A 23,983-nucleotide genomic window follows, 5' to 3' on the forward strand; every position below is an offset into this window, starting at 1 on the left:
CTCATCATTAATGATTTGGAGCATTTTTTTTTATGTGGTTGTTAATACTTTTGTATTCTGGACATACTGGCACATGTAAACCATGGCACCAGGAAAGCTGAAGTCTGTAGATCACTCAAATTTAGGAATTATGAGTTGCATTGACTAAGCTGATAAGTTGTCTGCTCTTAATCTGGTATCAGTATGGTGATCTTCCAACGATAGGGACCACTAGGTTGCATCCTGTATTAGAAACAAGGCAGATCAAGGATCCCTGGTGAATCAATAGTGGGAGTAGGACTGTGAGTGACCACTATACTTCTAGCCAGGTAAGACAAGGAAACTCAGTATCAAAAATATACTTTGCAGTACTTTTGAGAATTTGTTTATATCATTTGATCATTTCTCTAACGGAGAATTGGTTCTGAACTTACACATATTCTATTTCTCTTTAATAAAAAACCTGAATCATGTTTTTGATGCAAAGAAGTTTTATTTTGTTGTTGTTGGTTTGTTGTTTTGTTTTTTTTTTTTTTTTGCTGCAGCTGAAGCAAAGAAGAAACATTTATTAATGTGCTAAGCTTTGGGGATACAAATGCAAGGAAAATAGACTTTCTATCTTCAAGGAGCTTCTATTCCAATGGGGGAAGACTACACACAAAAGGTAACTGAAAAGCTGGGGCACACACAGGGGCATAGCTTCAAAGTACAGAAAGCCAAAATTAGAGCCTAGATAGAAATACAGCTTGTCTGGTCTGGGCCTCTTACCCAGTAGGAGTAGCAGGAAAGAATTCAACAATGATTTGATAGGCACATGTTACATGCTGAAGCAGTTTCCAGGGTGAGGTAGCAGCTGATGCAGCAGCTGAGGCACGACATTGAAATCTAGGAAGTTTGAGGTAGAGTCAGGAGGGGAATGTCAACATTTCCTATCTCATCCTAGATCCGCTAATTTTGTTTGAGCAATTTTTTTTTAAATTTTCACACAATCAAAATTATCTATTTTATCCTTTGTAAGTCTCTATACCTTGTTTGTTTGGCAAATTCATTTCTTAACCATAACTGTGAAAAGTGTATGACATGCATTTCTTCCAATTTTTATGATATATACTTATCGAGATTACAAATCTTTTTTATTTTTCCTTGTTTAACTTATTTAGTTAATTTATGTTTTAATTTTTAACCAATACCAAAAACCTTTGAAAATGGCTAATTGGTAACCTAGATGGAAATCTGAAATTTATGTCTACTTTTTCTTCCTTTTATTTGCTTCTCTATTCTAGTTAGTTTTTTTCCTCCCAATAATCTGTCTATAAAGTATCCCTTTTGTAGTTTGACACAAATTAATTTCAGTAGAACTGTCATTTTCTTCATATTGAAACAGTTCAGTCACGAGTACCAAATATTATTTTAGCTATTTAAATTGTTCTTTATTTGAAGGATCATTTTGTAATTGAATCTATATACTGACTATTCTTTGATAGAAAGATTCCCAAATATTTCAGACATATTTCAGTTTTTTGAATAAAACTTTACTTTTCTACTATTAATTCTTAGATTTTACTACTAGTCTATACCAATGATTTTTTTTGTAGCTTGTGTTTCTTAATTTCTCAGGAAAGAAAGATAATATATATCAACAAACAGGGACATTTTGTCATTGCTTAGATTTTCTGTATCCATTTAATTTCTTTTGTCTGATGCTATAACTAGTATTTCTAGAATCATTTTGATGGACATCAGTAAAAAGGGGCATCCATGCATTACTCTTATGCTTACTGTACAAAGTTTTAGTGTTTTCCATTTTAAAATATAATTTTAAAGGTATTTTTATTATGTCAAAATATCCCTCTATATCTATAGTTAGTTGAATATTTGGCCTAAGTATTAAACTTTCTACTTATCTTTTTAATTATATTGTTTCCAAAGGTTTATCAAATACATTTCTATTTTCAAAGAATAATGACAGTGGGAGCAGCTAGATGGTGCAGTGGATATTCATCTTTCTGAGTTAAAATCTGACTTCAGACATTTACTTGCTAGGTGACCCTGGGCAAGTCAGATAACCCTGGTTTACCTCAGTTTCCTCATCTGTAAAACAAGCTGAAGAAGGAAAAGATGAACAAATCTCTCCAGTGTCTTTTCCAAGAAAACTCCAAATGGGGTTATCAAGAGTCAGATACAACAAAATAATAATAATAGTGGTAGCTACCATGTATATGCCTTAGGATTTGCAAATATTTTTAAAGTTATCCTCTTTCATCCTGACTATGATCCTGGGAGGTAGATGCTGTTATCTCCATTTGACAGTTACAAAAACTGAGGCTGAGGAGTGAACTTAGAATCATACATGGTTAAGGCAGGTTTCCAACTCAGGTCTCCCTGCTTCCAAGTCCAACATTCTTTCCACTGTGCCACTTAACTGTTTTACAATTCTTTTGGTTTCCAGTTCATCTACTTCTTCAGTTTTTTTTCAAGATTTTCTTTTTTATTCTTACTCTTGGTTTGTCTGCTTCAAATTTTGACATGCAGACTGTTTTTCTATCCGCCATAGACTTGAGTTTTGTTTTATATTCCACTACTTATTTTTGTTGTGCAGGCTATGTAGGTTGTAACACTGATTCTCTTCTAACTTCCTCTCATGGCTTCTATTGCAATGGTGACCCATTCTGTAATATCATCTTCTAGTTTCTGGCTCTTGGGATTCTACAGGGCGTTATGTTGTGAGGATCGCATGCAATCAGATCTGTTAAGTACTTAGTTCAGATCCTGGCACACTGCAGGTGCTTAATAAATGCCTGTTTCCTCTTCCTTCACACACACACTCCCATCAGAATGTATACTCCTTACAAACAGAGATTATTTCCTTTTTTATATTTGTAACCCAAGAGCCTATAGCCTAGTGCCAAAACATTTTAGGCACTACTAAAAACTAAGTATTTGTTGACTGGCTGATTCAATCTGACCCAGTATTCTAGATAAGGTCAGAGTGTAGTAGTAACACCAGCAGAATCTCATTCTGAACCCTATGGAAGATGAAATTCTTCCTCTACTTTTCCCTGCCCAGTGTCCTCCTCTTAGCCACTCTTTCCATCTCTCAGGTCTTCCTTCTAGTTAGACTGCTTGTATGGTCCCAGATGAAGATAGGGGCCAAGGGGATCAATATACTATATACTCACTAGGCAGGGCAAAGTAAAATAAGGAACTTCATCCTCCATAGTGCTCAGAATGAAAACGTTGATGCTGCTACTATCCTCTGACCATATCTAGAATACTGGGTTAAATGATTTAATCTTGTTTACAGCCTTATATTGCTCACTCACTTTCACATTTTTATGATTCACTTGACTCCTATGTTTGTATGTCATTTTCTACTAAGCTCTAGCAATGCTCAGAAGTCCTCTAATTTATTAAGGATCCATTTTCCCCTCTTCTAGAATTATATTGTTTTGTTATATAGGTGATTCTTGGCTGTGTTTACATTTTTAACTTCTGGAGTGTCTTATTTCAAGCTTTGTGCTCCTTTACATGCTAAATCATGTGTGACTCTCACTAACACTCCATTGTACTCAGATTCTTTTCCTTCTGGCTACTTTCAGTATTTCTCTTTGACATGAGAGCTCTGGATTTTGGCTATGATGTTCCTAGGGGTTTTCATTTTGGAGTTTCTTAAAGGAGAAGACTAGTGGATTCTTTGAATTTCTATTTTGACTTCTGGTTCTAAAATATCCCTATAATTTCTTAAACTATATATCTAAGCTTTAGTGTGTGTGTGTGGGGGGGGGGGGTAAGGTTTAGTCTTAGTTCTCAAGTAACCCTATGAGTCTTAAATCATTTCTTCTTAATGTTTTCAAGGTCAGTTTTTTTTTCCTTTTTGAAGTAATTTACACTTTTTTCTATCATTTCTCTGTCTTTATGATTTCTTCAGGCCTCACAGAGGCATTCATTTCTATTTGGCCAATTCTAATTTTTCTGGCAGTTATCTTCTTCAGTAAGGTTTTTTATCTCCTTTGTTCAGTTTCTTAGTTCTTCTTGTATCTTCCCTAGTTCTTTTTCTTTTCCTGTTTTGCTCTACTGCTCTCATTTGGTGTTTGTTTTTGTTTCTAATAGTACTTTTAACCCCAATTACATATCAAGAAAAATTTTAGTATTCATTTTTACAAGATTTTGAGTTCCAGATTTTTCTCCCTCCTTCCTCTCTTCTGAAAGTGGTAGACAGTTTGATATAGTTTATTATGTGGTATCATATAAAACATATTTTTAATATTCATCACAATTGTGGAAAAAAAAACAGATCAATTGGGAAAAAGACATGAGAAAGAAAAATGTAAAAAAAATATGCTTCAGTGTGCATTCAGGATCCATCAGTTTTTTATATGGATATAGATAGCATTTTCTTGGTGACACCTTTGTACCTGCTGTGGACATATTGCTGAGAAAAGCAGAGTCATTAATAACTGATCATCCCACTGATGTTGCCCAAACTGTGTACAATGTTTACCTGCTTCTTCTCATTTCACTTTGCTTCGCACTTTGTACAAATCTTCATTGTTTTCTAATACGATCTTTTAGTTCTTATTTTTGCTTTAACTCTTAAAGTTTTATTGGACTTGTAACCGACCTACATTTCTTTTTCTTTTCTTTTCTTTTTTTTTTGAGGCTTTTGTTTATAGATTTTTTAGGTCTTTTTTTTTTTTTTTTATTCTGTGTTTGTGTCTTGAGCTTCTCTGCATCATCACAATATAGTGTTTTGTACTGGGGATCTTTTCGTTTGTTTCTTTGCTCATCCCAGCCTACTTCTTCACTTTAGACTTTATGTTAGTGCTAGCCTCTGTATACTTCTGAGGATGTCTGGCCTGAGCTTGCTCCCTCTCTTACATCTCTATGGTGGAGATTACAAGCTTTCAAAAGTTGTATGATTCAGGTGTGTTCACTGCCCTCCTGGTATAATTCTGCAAGTTCTTGACCCAGGTTTGTGTCTGTCAGTTTGTCCCTAGTTGCAATTTTCAGTAGACCATTGCTAGATTTATCTACTATTATTCTGTTGGGAGGCCCTGCAGGTTCAAAACAACTGAACTGCCAGTTGTTCTTTGGTCTGGGACACTGTGCTCTGCTCCTGGGATCAGCATCATATAGCTACCATTTGCATTCCTGTGAGAGATTTCTTTTGCTTTTTTTGTTAATTCAAAGACTTGGAAAGTGGGGGAGGGACAGTATTCGGAAGACCTTCTCTGTTTAAATCATATTATAAATTTATAGTTTGAAAGAACCTTTAGAGATTATCTAGTCCACTCTTTTCATGTTACCAATGAGGAAAAGAGTTCCAAATTGGTTAAGTGACTTGCCCAAGGTCATGCAATAGGTGGAAGAGTTAGGACTTATACTGAGATTAAAAGGAGGAATCTCTTGTACCATTTGGGCATGATTTATTGTTTTTAAATAAATGCATATTAAGTGAAGTTGAACATGTAGGGGTTATTTAAGTAAATCGCATGCTTATTTCTACTTTTAAAATTATGTTTGACAGAGTTGTTTTGGAAGCTAACTTTTCCAGAAGGGAAAAGGTAGAGGACAAGGAGTTAACAGGAGGAGGGAGAAGGAGAGAGAATACAGATAAAATTGGCCTATGAAATTCCTCTTTTAAAAGCTTTTCAGTTGATACCGGATAATATGGATTTTGCTGTACTGCTTTGCCAGAGTGCTTGAACTAATACTAATGTTGTAAAATAAAGATATTGCCTCATCTCCCTATTCCAGACCAAAGGTGAGAATGTAGAAAATCTAAACTTAAGCCTTTGCAAGGAGATGCATGGAAATTTAAACCATATTTTAGATACCTGTGTAAATTTATAATGGTTTTGATTCAGCTATATATCTATTAGGGCACAAATATTTAATCTATATTTTATAAGAAAGTGAAATACCAAGTATGGAAATTCCTAGAAATATTAAGTCCCGTAATTATTAAGCATTCCTATATGTCAAGCTGATCCACATCATTAATTAATAAAAAATGAGATATGGAAGTAAATGTTATCCTTACATTGGAGAAATGGTAAAAGGAAAATTCGAGTTGCAAAGGGAGTTATACTACTCAGAGATTGCATACAATGCTAAATTTATCATCTTTATTTCCTGTATAAACTGAATTTGACTTCCTGTCTACAATTTTGCCACTTGAGCTTTAACTTGAAAATCTTAATAATTTAGTAAGGTCCCAACTTAGAAATCACTGTGTAAATATTTCTTAATTCACTTGCACAAAACATGAGTTTTGAGAAAGTTACAACACGAATTTCAGAATGAGTTGAGATCAGTGTTTACCTATTAAGACCCTGGATTGTGCCGGTATCAAAGAAATGTAGCTGGGGCTATCCTGAACAAAAATTTGTTGTTGATTTGCTTTTTTATAGGTTTAAGAGATTAAACCCATCACAGACCCTTAAAGTTTATTGGGTTCATGCTATAGGACTCTGAAAGAAGGAAAAGATCTAGTTCCGGGTTAAAAAGTTTGCATTTTGAATGGCAGTTTCAACAATGTGGTTTGGCAGGAAGACCAATGACCTGGAAGTTAAAATAATTAAGTTCTATTCTCTACCCTGCCATTACCTACATTTGTAATGTTTGGCAATTCAATTAAATGTTCTGGCTCTAGTTCTGAAGACTCTATGCTATTTTCTAAGACTGATAGCATGCTAAATAGCAGGTGTTTCCATGCACTCAACCATAACCATCACATCAATCCAGTCTTGGACAGCACCACAATAGCCAGCTAATCAGAAAGCAGCAGCACAACCAGGATGCCTGAGGAGGATGTGGACCCCAAAACAATAGAAGAGACTTTCCCTAAATAGACACCAGCTCAGTAATAGCAAAAGCTGTCCTTTAGGTGAACTTATAATGTAGAGAGATTTACTATAATAACATTATTATATAATAATGCCCATCACCCCCATTTGGCTTTTTCTGTATGCATGGTGGGTGCTTATATGCACAATTTCACCAAGGCTGGAATCCCTTCCCTTGCTGCTGAATCCCTTGATGAACCTCTCCTGCTTTTTAAATATTCACATATTCTGTTATGTAATTGCATCTTTTGCCCCATAACCATCCCTCTCTTGCTCTGATAAGTTGCTGGTTCTTCTTGTAACTCAGCCTGCTTGAGAGATTTCACTCTCAATAAATGTCTTTCCTTGGATTGGAGATGGGTCTGAGTCTGAATTCTTTCAAAATGACCTCCACAACACTCCAGGAAATCAGAACAAAGAAATTAGTATTACAACCAAGAATAACCTACCCAGCAAAGGCGAATATAATCTTTGGGGGAGAAAATGGCATTTTACAAAATAGAGGACTTTCAAACATTCCTAAATAAAATGCCAGAGCTAAATAAAAAAATTTGACCTCTAAGTGTAAGACTCAAGGGAAACATAAAAAGGCAAAAAAGAAACAAGAAAGAGAAAACAAAAATTCAGTAAGGTGTTTATATTTCTATATGACAAGATAATATTTGCAAGTCTTAAGAACTTTATTACTATAAGAGCAATTAGAAGGAATATATGTAGAAAGAGGGTGTAGATATAAGGTCAGTTTGGTGGGATGATACCAAAACAATCAACCAAACAAACAAACAAAACAATCCAGCACAAAATAAAAGTGGTGAGAAAGAAAACTGCCCTAGAAGAAGAATGGGGTAAACTATCCCACATAAAAGAGGCATTAAAGAGCTATTATAATAGAGTGGAAGATGGGGGGTGGTGGTGGACAAAACAAACTTTACTCTCATCAAAACTGGCTCAAAGAGGGAATAACATACAAACTCAGTTGAACAGAAAAACCTCCTTACCCTATCAGGAAGTAAAAAGGTATGGGGAAAATAGCAGAGGGAGGGCAAACTGAAAAACGGGAGGGAAGATTGGAGAAAGCAGTGGTCAGAAGTAAAGCACTTGTGAGGAGGAAAAGGGTAGGAGGGTGAGGGAAAGGGTGTAAGGGTGAGAGAAAGGGGAACAAATACGGGAAAAATATCATGGAGAAAGACATAATTATCATGATTATAAATGTAAACTGGATGAACTCATTCATAAAAGAGAAGTGGTTAGCAGAAAGGATTAAACACCTGAAATCTACAATATGTTGTTTATAAGAGAAAAATGTGAAAAAAAAGCAGAGAGATACACACAGGATAAAGGTGACAGGCAGGGAGCAGAATCTATTTTGCTTCAGCTAAAGCAAAGAAAGCAGGAGTAGCAATTGTGATCTCAGGCAAAGCAAAAACAAATCTAATTCTAAAATATAAAGAAAAAACTATACCTTGTGGAAAGGTACTGAAGACAATGAAGTAATATCAACTCTAAACATATATACACCAAATGATATAGCATCTAAATTTTTGAAGGAGAAGTTGAATAAGCTACAGGAGGAAATAGAAAATTAAAACTATACTGGTTTAGGGACTCAACTTTTCCTCCCAGGGCTAGATAAACCCAAGGAAAACAATAAACAAGAAAGAAGAAGGTGATTAAAATTCTGGAAAAGTTAGATATGATAGCACTCTAGATAAAACTGAATGGGACTAGAAAGGAAGATGCATTTTTCTCAATGGTACACAGAATCTACACAAAAATTGGCAGAAACTACATACAGACCAACATCAAAATTAGCATGAGTTACAAACAAAAAGAGTGACACCATAGGCAAATCAAGGGAGCATGGAATAGTTTGTCTATCAGATTTATGTTAAGAATTTAGAACCAATAGAGTTACAAAACGTAAAATAGATAATTTAGTTTTGATTATATAAAATTTGACAAATTTTGCAAAGAAAAAATTTATAAGCAGAAAACTGGGAAAAGTTTTTCAACAAATATCTCTGATAAAGGTCGTATTTTTTAAATATATTGAGAACTTAATCAATTTATAAGAATACAAATCATTCCCCAATTGATAGTCAAAGGACGTGAACAGGCAATTTTCAGATGAAGAAATCAAAGCTATCTATGGTCATATGAAAAAATGTTCTAAAATCACTGCTGATTAGAGAAATTAAAATTAAAACAACTCTGAGGTACCACCTCATACCTATGTTTGGCAAATATGACAAAAATGTAATATGTCTGGTGCTGGAACACTATTACATTGTTGGTAGAGTTGTAAAGTTGATCTAAGCACTCTGGAGAGCCATTTGTAAACTATGGCCAAAGGGCTCTAAGGGCTAAGCTTGCTCTGCTTATCCTTTAATAACACCACTACTAACTCTGTACTCCAAAGACATCCACAAACGGCAAAATTTGTACAAAAATTTTATATAGCAACCCTTTTTGTGGTGACTAATAATTGGAAATTGAAGTGATGTCCGTCAATTGGGTAATGGCTAAATAAGCTGCGGTATATGACTATGATAGAATATTACTGTTCTCTAAGAAATGATAACCAGGATGATCTCGGAAAAACGTGTTAAGACTTACATGAACTGATGCATATTGAAGTGAACAGAACTAGGAAAGCGTTGTACACAGTGAAATCAATATTGTGTGATGAAGAACTGTGAATGGTTTAGCTATTCTCAGTAATACAACCATCCAAGACAATCTCAAAGGGCTAATGATAAAGCATACGGAGAAAGAATTGATATTGTTCGAATACAGACTGAAGCATGCCATTTTTCTTTTTCCTTTTCTTTATCCAAGTCTTCTTAAAAAAATGAATACTATGGAAATGTTTTACAAAACTACACCTATGTAATCTATTTCTGATTGGTTACTATCTCAGAGTTTGGGGTGGGAAACATAAGAAAGGGGGTGAGAGGGAGACAGGAATAGAACTTACAATTCAAAACTTCAAATAATTTTTAAAAATGAAGTCTGCTGTTAGGTCTGGAAAAGGCATACAAAGTTCAATGATCTAGTTCCAGTATCCATTCCTAGTCTGTTTTAGATAGTCTGAGAAGCAATAACAGAATTTATGAGATGGGAAAGCATAGAAGAGTTCTACTATGTACACAGTTTTCCTACACCTTTCTACTGCATCAAAGTAAGCAAACTTAGACTGACTCTGGTTAGATGTTCCCTGAGGGGGACATCTACGTGACTTAATGGAAAGAGTGCCAGACCCACAGTCAATCAGACTCGGTTTCCTTAGTTCAAATCTGGTCTCGGGTAACTCGTGTGACCCTAGACAAGTCATTTAACTCCATTTGCCTCAGTTTCTTCATCTGCAAAATGAACTGGAGAAGGAAACAGCCAACCGCTCCCGTATCTTTGACCAGAAAACCTCAACTGGAGTCATGGAGAGTGGTGCCCAAGTATAAGAGACTAAGTGACAACGGAGACCAAGCGTGGCCCAACAAAACCAATGCCCTGTTGGCCATGTTGGCCGTGTCCCCAGGTGGGGATTTTCAGTTTATCCCCTCTATGAGAGGTGAGTGCTCCATCTTCTCCCAGCCCTCTGGACTTGTGGTTCACGTGGCCTTGCTCACAGCAGCTAGTAGTAATCAAAATTTTTTTCCCTCTAATTTTGTCGCTGTATACACATAACACGGAGCGACTTTTTTAGTGTTTCCCCGTTGAAACAGCTTCTGGTTGAGCGGCCCAAGAGGAAGGCACTGGTAGTGAAGACGGATTGATTTTAGGCCAAAGCCACCCAAGGGAGGCAGGAGGGCACCAGAGAGCTCTCCAGCCACATTTGAGGGTGGCAGATGCCTTGCATGGCTGTAGAGGACTCTTCTCATTCTGGGACAGACTCGGAGATGACGTCTACCCGGGGGAGGAATCAGAATAGACCAACGGGCGACAACGGCGAGGCAGACGTGGGCCCAGGAAGCCCCTTCTCCGGAAGGGGGAGGAAAAGATGGCAGCTGCGCAGGAAGCCGGGGCCGGCCCACCTGTCCTTCTACAAGGACCAAGAAGGAGAATTAGGGCTTTGGAGAAACACACAGAGAAAGTGAGGGATTCAAGGAAATCAGCAAGGGCAGTGCCAAAGACCAGGACATGGTGCCCAGCGGTGTATGGAAGAAGACTGCGTCACTCTCAGTGTGCTCTGCAGTATCCCTCCCCCACCTCCAGGGCTGGGCCGTGTGCAAAAAAAAAATAGTCCGCTGGGGGGCTTGTCTGAGCGCAGGTTTGGGTCACGTGCGGGGGGAAGCCTCCCTTCGTAGCAGTGTGCAAAGTCAAGCTGCCTTCTTAGGGCCGTGAGCAAAAGAAAGTAGTCCGCCGGGGGGTGTGTCTGAGCACAGGGCTGGGTCACGTGCGGGGGGAGGCCGCCCTTTGTAGCAGGGTGCAAAGTCAAGCTGCCTTCTTAGGGCCGTGAGCAAAAGAAAGTAGTCCGCCGGGGGGTGTGTCTGAGCACAGGGCTGGGTCACGTGCGGGGGGAGGCCGCCCTTTGTAGCAGGGTGCAAAGTCCAGCTGCCTTCTTAGGGCCGGGAGCAGAAGAAAGTAGTCCCTGAGAAGTCTGCGCGCTGGGTGACCTGTTGCGTGGCTTGGCGCCCTGAGCTTCCGCTTGCAAAAAGATACGTTGGCGGGCCGTGTGCGATGGAAGAGCGATGTTGGTCGGTGGGGGTGGGGTGAGGCTATGTGGGTGGAGGGTGAACCTGTTTTGGTGATTTAGGGCCAGACTCCAGAGGATTATTTAAATTGTGCTCGTAGATCAGAAGGGAAAGCCTCCTCCCTGTAGATAAGGCACATGACGTCAGCCTGTAGTATTGGGGGGGCTTCTGTTCCCTCTCCCCACCTTTCCTTCTTCCCCCCTCCCGGGTTGTTTGTTAAAACAATCAAGTCTTCTCACGATTCTAACCGAGTAATTGGGGATGATTTGTTTATCTGATGGGCTAGTGAGCAGCTGAGGATAGGTTCAAATGCCAGTTTTTAGAAAACCAGTGTTCTGGAAACGTGGGTGTATTTTGTTTTAATGAGAATTTTTTCTCCACCTTAGAAAACCAAATAATGATGTAAGTCTTTGTTTTGAATCAAATCTGTGGAAGAAAGGGAGAGAAACATCCCTTACGTAGCAAGAGAATCAGGGATATTGGAGATGATTTTACTTCTATGCTTTTAGTAATGGGGGTTCAGGCATCATTATGCTAACAACAATTTTAAAAAATATGTAGTCTTAAAGTTGGGAGTATTGAAGAAACTCTAAAATAATCCAGAGTTCGCCATTCCAAGAAGATAACGTTCCTAGTTTGCCAGACTCTCTTTGAGAGGTATTGCAACCTTTTCTGTGTAGAGGTTGGACGTGAAAATGCTCCTCTTGGACTCTGGGGGGAGATCTGTTTGGGAAGGGAAGGGGCTGGGGTGTAAGGGAGGGAGAGTTGTCCCTTGGGAGGAACATAAATGTCATTTTCATGCAAAGCAATCCTAGTCAGAAAGACCTCATTTGTGGCTGAGACTTTAGGTAATCTTAATCTTCCTCAGTTTCAGTTTCCCTCTCTATAAAACTGAAGTAATAATATTTACCTCGAAGGGCTGTTAAGAGGATCAAATGAGATTATATGTTTATATACAATTATAGCAGTTTGCATACCTTAAAATGCTCCATAAATACTATTTCTAGACAAAAGAGAAAGCTAAACTTATGATTGTCTGGATTATGGGCCCAGGTTCTCAGTAGTTTCCAAAAGCCAATCTTTTTTCTGATTGTATTACTGTCTCAATTTCCTTGAAGATTTAAACCTTTTTCCAGACAGCATGGTTTCTCCAGTATCCATTGTAAATATTGGGACTAATTCTGGGATAACTTTTTATTTCATTTTATTTTGTCTCCAAAAGAAGTTTTGGTCTCTTTTAAAAATCATGAGCACTAAATTAAAAAAAAAAGAAAGTTATTGGGATAGTATTAGGGGAATGCCCCGAAATTTCACTTTTTATGTAACAGAACCTCTTTTTAGAAAAGTAATAATGTGGTTTAGATGACTGTATAATTAGATAGAACTAATTGAATGATTGAGACCAAGTTGAATTATATCAGTTTAGAGGTAGGTTAACCTAATGCTGATCCTATGGGATCCAAGAATCTTAGCAAATTGACTCAGATTTTGACACAACTAGCATGTTTATTGAATTTGCAGTTGACAAATCCAGGAGGGATATCTTAATATTTTGGATAACAGAGTCCTGAGCAAGGAGTTCTGGCTTTGCACTGGCCCAGATCCTGTTGTCCCTGTTTTGCTCTATTTATACCTCACTTTCAATCATAGATATAGGAGGATGTAATTCCTTCTTTGGGTTATTCCCTCTATCTCTCTCTTTCTCTCTCAACAAGGTTTTTGTTTTTTGTTTTTTTTATCTATCAACATTACTCTTCTCAAAGGTGGCACTTCTGAATCTGATAAAGAGGTTACATGGGTGCTAAATCTGAAGCAGGAATCCTAACCATTTTGGTCAATAATGTAGAAAAGCAGTTGAGATAGTCTAGTAGATTTGGCATTTGACAGCATTGCATTCTCAAACCATTTTCTGAGTACCTACTTTGTGTTGGGGTCCCCTAGACCATTTTGGAAATCCCTCAACCCTGCCCAAGGCTCTTGTCCAGCAAGAGGCCTTGATCTAGTGAGTAATGAAATGAGGCGGGAGACAAGGTGGTGAGAACTCCGTTTATTCCAGCTAGCTCACATGCATATACAGTCTTAATTACGTGAACATTCCTAAGCCTATACATTGAACCTATCACCTAACATTATTCCTTATATGGGTGTCTTCTCCACTGGACATCTGGAACTGGACAAAGAACCGCCACGTTGCCAACAAAGACGAGACCCTTCCTCCTGAAATCCATCTAGTTCCACCCCTACTGACAAGCCCCCAGGTTATGTAGGCAGGCTCTCGGTGTGGCGTCCTGCGATGGACAGGGGTCGGCTCTAACTCGTCCCATTACAACTTTGGTCTCAATGATTGGTTTTATATTAAGGCATGTAGGCTTAGATAGGAATACGTTGAACTCTTTTCAGTAAAGAATGTTGATTTCTGAGAGTTGATCTACAATGTTTAAAAGAGTTACTTCTTCTAATACAGCTTGTAAGATGAAAAGTTGCAATGGCAAAGGGCCTGCAACTCCTGTATAAAAAGCAGAGAGTACAACTATAGAAAGACCTCAGAAACTAAAGCCAACTGTGGCTGTCATGATCACTTAATCAGTGTTGTGTCACAAGTCTCTAGGCATCTGTATAGTCAGTTGAACGTGTTAAAGTATGCTACTAACTATTATGGTTTGCCATGGTGTGTGATCAGACTGGGTTACAGCCTCATATGAGGAAATGATGAATGTAGGTTTTGAATGGAAAAGTTTAACTGTACTGTCTCACACCACAGACATAATCTTGAATAGATTAGGTACAGCAATTTCTTTGAAGTACATTTATTTTCTCTAATCATAAGAGTGATCACTTTCCCAGCACTCATCTTTTTTGAGCTCATGGCCCATAGCTTCTGCATGGCTGTATACAGCTTCCAGAACATTGTTACAAACAATTGATTTTAGATCATCATACTAACAGCAATCGCTTGGTTATCACCTTGACCTAGAATCAGTCCTTTGATTCCAGTATCTTAATAGTCCACAAGTTTTACTGCAGTCCTCCACAGCTCAGCCAGATCCATGGATACAGGTTCTTCCATCCTCCATAGTCAGACCATCAAATGATTGCTGTGGGGAGGGGGGTGGGTTTGAATTCATATAATTGACTTTGTGTATCATGGTATGATGCTTCCTAGAAGACAGAACTGTCCACTTTTCAAGAAGCATGTCGAGCTCCCTGCATAGAGAATGCATTGCTCCCATATTGAGATGTAGCTTGGTATCTGTAAATTCATCCTAGATTTGTCTATCTCTTTTCTGATCCATTCTGCAAGAGGTCCTGGTGGAAATCCTGTTCTGGTGGCCTTGCTTAATTATGTGGGTCTTGGGTCATGTTGTGTGGGTTCATGTGTTGCCCTCTTGTTGACTTTGGTTCTCTTTGAGCCATTCTGTGTCTGTTCCATGGTCAGTTTGGCTGTATCCGGCTGGCTAGCTTGGTGTCTGGTTGGGCTGGGTCGTTTAGGTGTGATACATTCTCAAACCTAATACTAACAAACTAGCAAGTGGAGTCATATCTGTTCTCTCTTATACTGGAAATTATACGTAAAGAGTTCACAATATGACTGGACCAGGTCATTTTGTTGCAAGGACACTGCTTGCCAAGAACTATTGCTTTCATGTCTTTTCTTTCCCCTTTTGCTCTTGAAAAGTTCATGTCACCTACATTTTACATCACCTCAGTCATAAGCTGGTATCTTCCATTCCCTCATTTCCTATCCTTCCCCCCAGTTTTTTTCTATCTTTCCTATTGCCTCAGCAATCAAAGCTTTGTGGGTGGTGGACACTTTTTTAAGGCATGTTTTAAAATTGCAATTGGAAGCATTATAAGATTTAGTTCTGCAGAATGTGATTGTATATGATAATTTAAAAATAACTTGCACTGCAAGAATGCAAACATTTGTTACGTCTTGATCACATGATTACTTGGCTGATGAAGTATGATTACAAGGTAGCAAAAGGGAATGGGAGAGCTGTGCTGGTACAGTATTCAGAAAGCAAATGAAAGTGTCCATGTGTGTCATGGACTTACTGGAAATGAGCTAGAATGTGAAACCCTAGTGGCAGTTTGGAAGCAATTTGATGATAAATTGAGTACTTCAAGAAAAAACTAAGCCAAAAAATAGTCAGAGTTTCATGTTATTGCTGCATGAACAGAACAGTTTCAAATCTTTGTTAAGAAATAAAGCTTCTGTACTGATTCAAACATGTTGTGGAGGACAAAACATTCTATAATAATTGGGAACTTAAGTGCCTTTAGAGAACCCTGTGCACCATCATTATACTTTCTAAGGAGTTTGTGGACCGCTAAATGTCAACTACTGGTCTAGTCTTTAATGAGAATACTTTCTGACTTTGCCTTATGAGAAATGAAGGTCAGGGATCCAGGAATCTATTCTAAATATGGTTACTCCTAACCAGTAAGTAGATGGCTAAGAATAAGGGACAATTGCTTGGCTTCCAGATACCTTGAACTTCAGCACACATAGAACCCCTAGGGTCTAGTGTCTCACTAGTCAAACCCAAACCTTCTGTCACTGGAACACAAAATCCAGTTATTTCTTCTATATCATATAATCTAGAAATGTTCACAATAGCAAAAATAAGTGGTAATGATTTGTTGTCTGTAGAAAAGTGTTGTGAACATAAATGATTTAGGAACTGGGGATGGGAATCCTGAAAAGCTTATACATAGCCTTTTCCCATTAGCACATTTGTACAATGAGTTTATCAAATTAGCTAATTGTCACCTTGGAAGGCAGGAATAGTCTGGCACTGAGGTATGTAGAAATAAGAAAAAGAAATACTGATTTCCACAGGTACTGTGGTGGAAATCATGGGGATCAAGGAAAGTGATAAGAGGGGTGGCCTCACTGGGCCATTAAGCTGTTTGGGGCTAAGTCAAGTGTTAGGGTGGAGTATGAGTGCTAGAACAGACTCTCATCCAAGGATGAGCATAAAATCAAGGATAAGACTTGGAACTTGTTTTGACAAAAATAAATGTGGTATGTACTTGAAGGTTGGCCTTGTTAAGGCAGTAAGGCCTTTCAAAAGTTTTAGATATTATCTAGAATGAGTAATAGTATAAGCTATCATGGGATGTTTTTGCTTAGCTCTCCACTTTCCATGAATATGGAAATCAGGACAGTTTGTCTTAAGAGGAAGGAGAAACACAAAAAAAGCTAAAAAGGGTAGATATTGGATGCACCATAATGAGAAATCCTGGACAGCTGGTTGGGAAATGATCAGCGTAAAGAACATAGTGTAAAGGGTAATGGGAGTACTACAACCAAACAAAAACTCCCAGAGTTTTACAGTTCTGCCTAGGAAAAACCCTGGTTATGATTAATTGAATGTTATTAATATACGCATTCCAAATAGGCTTTGTTGTGAAGGGGGGTGGTGTGTATTGTATAGAAATGTATGTGGATGTGAGGTTGAGTATTCGCCTTACTGCATTTAATAAAATGAGGACTTGGAAACAGACTTCAGAGAACTTTTCTCGTTCTTTGCAAACAAATTATCAAAATGACACTTGGAGATTGAGAATATTTTTCTTAACAGTAATCTTGAAAGATTTCTGTCAATAGTATGGAATCAGATTACTTCTCCAGGGCTTAAGTATGCCCACTTGACACAAGGCCACATCAGCCATGTGGCTATGTAACAAGGGCAGAAAAGCCAAACAGCATGTCCTTGCTTGGTTTTCTGATCACTGGGTAAATAAATAGAAATACCACTTGGCAGATTTGCTTCCACTAAACATATGGAGAGAGAAAAGTGGTTGTCTACCAGAAAGGGAGCTATTAGACTTCAAAAGATGAGTATTTTTCTAGTTTACTATTTTTGTGCTGGTTAGCCAATTTGTAATTACAATGTAGTCCCATCATACCTTTATCTTAAATTAATTGCACTATGTACTTTCAGAGAGAGAAAGTATTTTAATGTAGGGTATACCATGAGCAATTTTACTCATTGATGTTTGTATGCTTAGAAATGAACGTTCAGATGTGTATCGCCAAGGCAATATTCACAGCACTGATAGTGACTACGAATATGCCAGTGTAGTTCTCAATCACAAAATATAAAAGACTCTCCAGATAGAAAGCAGAAGAAAAACATTTATTTAGACACCAGAAAGCCAAATCCCAGAACCAGAAAACAAAATCTGTCATGGTGACCAAAAGTTAATAAACATGATCACTGCAGGGAGCAAAGCCATTCCTAAACCTACCTATCCCCTCAGCCAGAGCCTTCTCACAAGCAAATAGGAGGCTGAGTCTTTCTGTGTCAGTTGGCCTGTGTGCTTTTCTTTCTGACCAGACCCCTCTCACTTAATGCTAGTTTTGCTCCACTCTTCCTGTTCTGCCTCTTCGGCAAGCTCCACCCCCCACATGTGACTTAGGCTTCCAGGTGATTTAAATAGGTCACATGGGGCTATTAATTAATGAGAAAGATCTTTTCATTTAAATTACTATTACATTCAGCTCCAAGATCTTTCATATTCATTACATAGGTCAGTGGGGCATCTGATATTAACAACTTTAAAAAGCATAACAGAAAATAAACAGAAAACAATATCTTAGGCAACTGGGGTCAACAGAATTTTATAGCAGTATAAGGGGAATCCCACAAAATGAGCACATAAAACACTATTTTAGGCTGGGATTTGAACACAAGCATTCCATTTCCCCTCAACAAAGGGGGCCCAAAATCTGGGGATAAGGGACTAAGGTATCTTCTTCCTTAACTACTTCCTGCTGAGATGGGACATAGAATTGTCCCTGCTCTGCTTGGGGCCTGTCCCCAAGCCATCGCCTGGAAGCTTACCTTTCTTGTAAGCCAACTGCTTTATCGGTCTTCCAAGGGTTCCGGCCCCCTCCTGTGGGGGAGGGGAATGACCAAACAGTTCTCCTGAGGAGGCTGCTTACTGCACTTTATTGCTTATATCACCTCCCGACCTTCCCGTGATCCCCCTTATATCCCCTGCCTGAGCTCCTCCCATTACTTCACCATCTCATGACTATTCCAGTAAGTAAGGAAGCTTATCTTGTTCCTGCAGCTAGTTCCTGGGTTCCCAGGCTCACTTGTAACTTTACTGTAAGGGACATCAGTATCTGTGGGAACATTAGGTTCCAGGGTCACACAGAGCTTCTGCCAGGGTGTGTGTCAGCACCGTTCCCATGGGAACAGGCTGTGCCTCTGACTTGCACCCCCTGGGGCCCTCTGGGCCCTGTACCCTGCTCCAAGAGGTCCCAATTAAGAGATCAGTTTTTTAGTTGACATCTGGAGTTTGGTCAACTTCAGGTCCGAAGAAGATACCTCGCTGTCATGGATAAGGAGGTGACATCCGCCTTAAGCGATCAGGCATCTGCAGGTGGAGGGTCCTAAGTCTATAGGAAACAAATCTACAAGCAAGTTTAACAGACAAAGCCAAAAAAAAAAAACAAACCCAACAAACAAGGCATGAATAACCAGAAGCAGGGTAGATATAGGTTCAGCTGTTGTTCTGGTGTCCCAGAACCTATTGTAATAGCCTCATTCATGGTAGAATATGTGAGTTAAGCGTATAATTTGGTAATCATCCTCTCTTGAATAAACAGCAGTCACAGTATTACTTTTCCCATGTGCTATAATTTCCACAACCTTGGAAAGTCGTGTGGCTTCAATTATTGATTTTATTCAATCAGTAGAATAATTCTTCAGTTCCTCTCTTAGTTATTTCAGAAGGAGGGTCAATTTTCACGAGGAATAATAATCACTTGAACTGTTCTATCATTTTTCCAAAACTGTATGAGTTCATCACTTAAATTTTGGAATGTTAAAATAATTTCTCCTTGATAATTAGAATCTATCACTCCAGCCGACGCATATATTCTTCAAGCTGCTAATCTTTCCTTGGGTAATATCCATCCAAAATGATTCTTAGAGTTTCTCCACATATTCCAGTAGAGATTGTTCTTATTTCTTTCCTGTCCAACCAGAGGTCCTCTAAACGATGTAAATTATATTCTGCCAAACTTGGTGTCCCTGGATATGGTGCTGGAATATCTGGCCTCACAGCTAAATACTCAACATTTGGTATCTTACGTGTTCGTTTTCTAATTTGCAGATTTGGGGTCATCATTCTTACAAGTGAGTTGTACTGCCTCCCAATGGTCTATTATTCAAATTACGTGAAGCAATAAACAAATTATCTTTCCAATGTTGATAAGAACTGTTAGAATTTAAATTCCTTAACTGTTCTTTCAATAGTTCATTCTTTCAATTAACCCAGATGCTTGTGGATAATACGAAATGTGATATATCCATTCTATGTTGTTTAATACAAAATATCTCTTCATTTTATTGCCTTTGAAATATGACCCATTATCACTTTGAATCTACATTGGGGTTCCATAATGCAGACTTAGGATATGTAAAGTTTTACAGGTGTTTTTCCTGGGTCACATTCTTATAGGGACAAGCCACTAGTATACTTGAATACGTGTCAATACAAGTAGGGATCCAACATAATTTATTTGCTAAATTTGGGTTGATACTTTTCCTCTTGCTATCTCTCCAGTTACTACCTGAGGAACAGTTCATTCCTTTTCCGACTGACATAACATTTTTTGGCTACTTGTTTTAACAGTGAATGAGAGATACTAATATCTCTGTCTTGCGCTCACTGGTGGGTGGCCTGAACCCTAAATGGCCAGCCGTTTGATGGACCCATCTTGCTGGTACCAGATCATCACTTGGTGTCAGAGTAGGAGCAATATGTTGAGCAGCAGTCTTTGTTAGTTGATCAGCATCTGCACTGTACTCACATTCTGACGTGGTGAGGTCCACGTGAGCATCTACATGAGAACATGACAAATTGGTAACCAAAGGCATGTCCCATATATCTTCCCATAATTCTTTGCCCCAGACTTGTTTGCCATGAATTTCCCAATTTTGATTTTTTACACATGGGCCATCCATGTAGCTAACCCATTAGCTACCACCCATGAATCAGTGAATATATGACACTGTTCTTATTTTTATATTTTGGTGTACTGCCATTCAATATATTGACTACTTCCACGTATTCCAGGACTTTCCACAGTCTGCCTAACACTATGGGTTATAGGCTACTGCTTTCCAATTTTTTTGTGGCCCAAATATTTTGCTGTCCCATCAATAAACCATATATATGTCTCTTTGTATTTCAGTTAATCTATCATATCCTTTATTCTATTTTACCAAGGACTTTAACAAAACTATTGCTTTGGTTCAAAGAGTGGATCATTTCCTGAGTATCTATCTTTGCTATAGATTCATGTAAAGGAGAAACTACAATTTTGCCTATTATAGATCTATTTTGAATATACCATTTCCATTTAATTATGCTAGGTACCTGTGCATGTCCAATTCTGTGAGAAGCTGGGGTACTCATTACCCAGGTCATAATTGGGATTCCAGGCCTTAGTATTACCTAAATACTAAAGTCAGCCTAAATACTAAAGGCCTAAAGTCAGCTGTTCAATCTCTACCAAAGCCAACATGCATGTAATAACTGCCTTTCCAAAGGGGTATATTGAACTTCAGATGAAGGAATTTTTCAAGACCAAAATCGTTAGTGTACATTTTGGCTTTGTTGTTTTTGCCATAAACTCCAGTTTGTATATTCATCCTGTACTTGTAATACTTCTGGATCACTTTGCATAGGTCGCAAATCTAGGGCCAATTGAATAGCAGCCTTAGCTTCATCAAAAGCTTTGCTCGAGTCCCCAAATTCCTGTTTTTTCCTAGTAATTTTATATAAGGGTTTCAGAATTTGTCCTGTATGATGTATGTGATATCACGAGTCCCCAAATTCCTGTTTTTTCCTAGTAATTTTATATAAGGGTTTCAGAATTTGTCCTGTATGATGTATGTGATATCACTAATATCCAAATAATCCTATGAACTATAGAGCCTCTTTCTTATTGATGGAAAGGAATGTTAGGATATTAGGAAAATCCTAAATCTTTTGTCAGACTTAGGGGAGAACATCTTGCAGCCTTTGATTCCATTGTATACGCAAAAACTTTATGGTTTGAGCTGGCTCTTGAATCTCTTTGCATAGTTAATCTTTGCTTTTCATGGGCTCAAAGTGTCAAACTCTTTTTCCACTTGCAGTTTTATCCTGTATCATAATATCCATGTAGTGCATAAGCTGTACACCAGGTAGCTCTAATTCATTCAGATGTTCGGCCACAATCCTATGACAGATAGTGGGGCTACACAGATATCCTTGTGGCAAGCATATAAAAGTATATTGTTGGCTCTTCCAAATGAAGGCAAGTTAGTTCCATTGTTTTGAATCTATTAAGATAGTAAAGAAAGCATTGACTAAATCAATAACTGTATCAAGTCCCATTATATTTCTGGATCTTTTACATTAAAGTAATGGTATCTGGAATAGCAGCATACAAGGGAGGAGGAGTGACTTTATTCAAATGTCTATAATCCACTGTTATCTTCCATGTCCCATCTGACTTTCGTACTGGTCAGACAGGATTATTCCATTGAGTGGTTGTAGGGACTAACACTCCTGTCTCAACATATTCCTTTATAGTATTGGTAATCTCATCTTGTCCACCTGGCACATGATAACTGCTTTAAAGCAATCACTTCAGAGGATTCAGGTAAAGTTATAGGGTCCATTTTTATTTTACCCACTAAAACTGTATTAATAACTATCTTCGTTACTGCAAACTGGTATCTCCTCTCAGGTAAATTTAAAGTCGTATCTCAATATATCTATTCCAATGATGTATTCAGGAATGGGTACAATTACCACAGTATATTCTTTCTTAGGTAATAGTCCAATTATCATCATTACATTAACTTGTCTGGCTATTTCAGCCCCTCCCAATCCTGTGATAGTGATAGGTTTTCCATGTTTAAAATTATCATGGTTTCCATATATATATATATATTTAAGGGAGGCCTCCACCCCAGTATATCTTAATGCCCTAGTTAGAGTATTTGATCCATTTTATGGTCAAATTGATAGGGGGTCCATAATCCTGTCTGTGTTTTTCTTAAATCTAAGCTGGGGTTTGGCCAACTTCCTATTCTGCTTGAAGGTGTGACAAACTTGGACACAAGGGTGCAGCAGGATCTGTAAAGGCAGTTCTTACTTCTCTATTTCTTGTAGTATCAATTATCCTTTCTAGGCACATGCTGTATAATTCATTAGTTTGGAATACCATCTATGCTTCCAAAATCTACCTCCTGATCTCAATAGAGCAGTAAACAGTTCTCTCCTTGTGAGGTTATTCTGATTTTGAATCCACTGGCTATTTACTCTTCTCTGCCTAGAAATTTTGTCTTTTCCTCAGTCTCCTAAATCATTTAACTGTGAAATCTTGTGCTTCTGAAAGAGGGTACCCTGTTTCCCCAATTATTAAAGTCAAAATCAAGTACTTGTAAGTAGGAGGAGCAGTATTCACTGTTAGATTCCTATGATAAACTGCAAAGGGAGTATCATAGTATGAATCTGTATTTACAGTCATTATGGCAGTCTTCATTACCTTCTCCTTTAACTTTCTTATACAGTCCGTAAGTGAATACCAGGGTCTATCTCCACTCGGCCACGTAGAATCCTGCCCACTGCAGCTAGCAGATTTGTTACGTTGTTCCCTCCTTCATATTGTAATCTCTAAAAGTTTACTGTACAAAAGGATTCTAATACCTATAAATTTCAAACAGCCCAGACTCTCTATAGATATTCCCCTATCCCCTTCATCACTGATTCTCACCATCCAAAATACTAATGATTCTCCCATCGTTTGGGTGAACTGACTCAAAATTTCTGTGACCTCCTGTGAGAAAGTCCTCAATTATTTCCCTCAAACTTTGTGGTATACTTCCTTGGTTCTCCTGTTTCAGCCTCACTATTGAGTGTGTTTCTGAATGAGAAACTTCTCCCTCTAAAATTATTTCACTTGCTTTGTCACTGTGGCAACTAGGCTGGGTCTGTAGAAAGGTCAGGTGTGCATTTCTTTAGTCAGCCTTCAGCTTCTTCTGAGCTCAGTGAACAGCCGTTCCTTCTGCCTGAGAGCCCTGCCCCAGACTGCTCTTGTAAAGTAGAGCCTGAAGGCTGAGAATTCCCATGCAAAGAAGCCAACTCTTTTTTCCATCTTCATTTTTTCTTTAAGCAGCTCATCTCTGCTTCAACCCATTAATAAAATCCAACTTCTCCTACTTAGCTCTGCCAAGTCCTCCCCTGGCCTTCTTGGTATTCATTGCAAACATCTTTCTGAATCTCCAGGTTCCCCTTCCTGTAACCTTGCTTCCCAGTTTTTGCCGGGTCCCATGCTTTTAAACTGCTCTGACTAGCGACAAAGAAGTTAAATTGTCCCAACCTGGGATACTAGTTTCTTCTCCTAAATCCTTTTTGCCTCCAAATAGAGATTTTATACCTTGT

This window comes from Notamacropus eugenii, chromosome 4 (genome assembly GCF_028372415.1).
Source record: "Notamacropus eugenii isolate mMacEug1 chromosome 4, mMacEug1.pri_v2, whole genome shotgun sequence".
Taxonomy (NCBI): Eukaryota; Metazoa; Chordata; class Mammalia; order Diprotodontia; family Macropodidae; genus Notamacropus; species Notamacropus eugenii.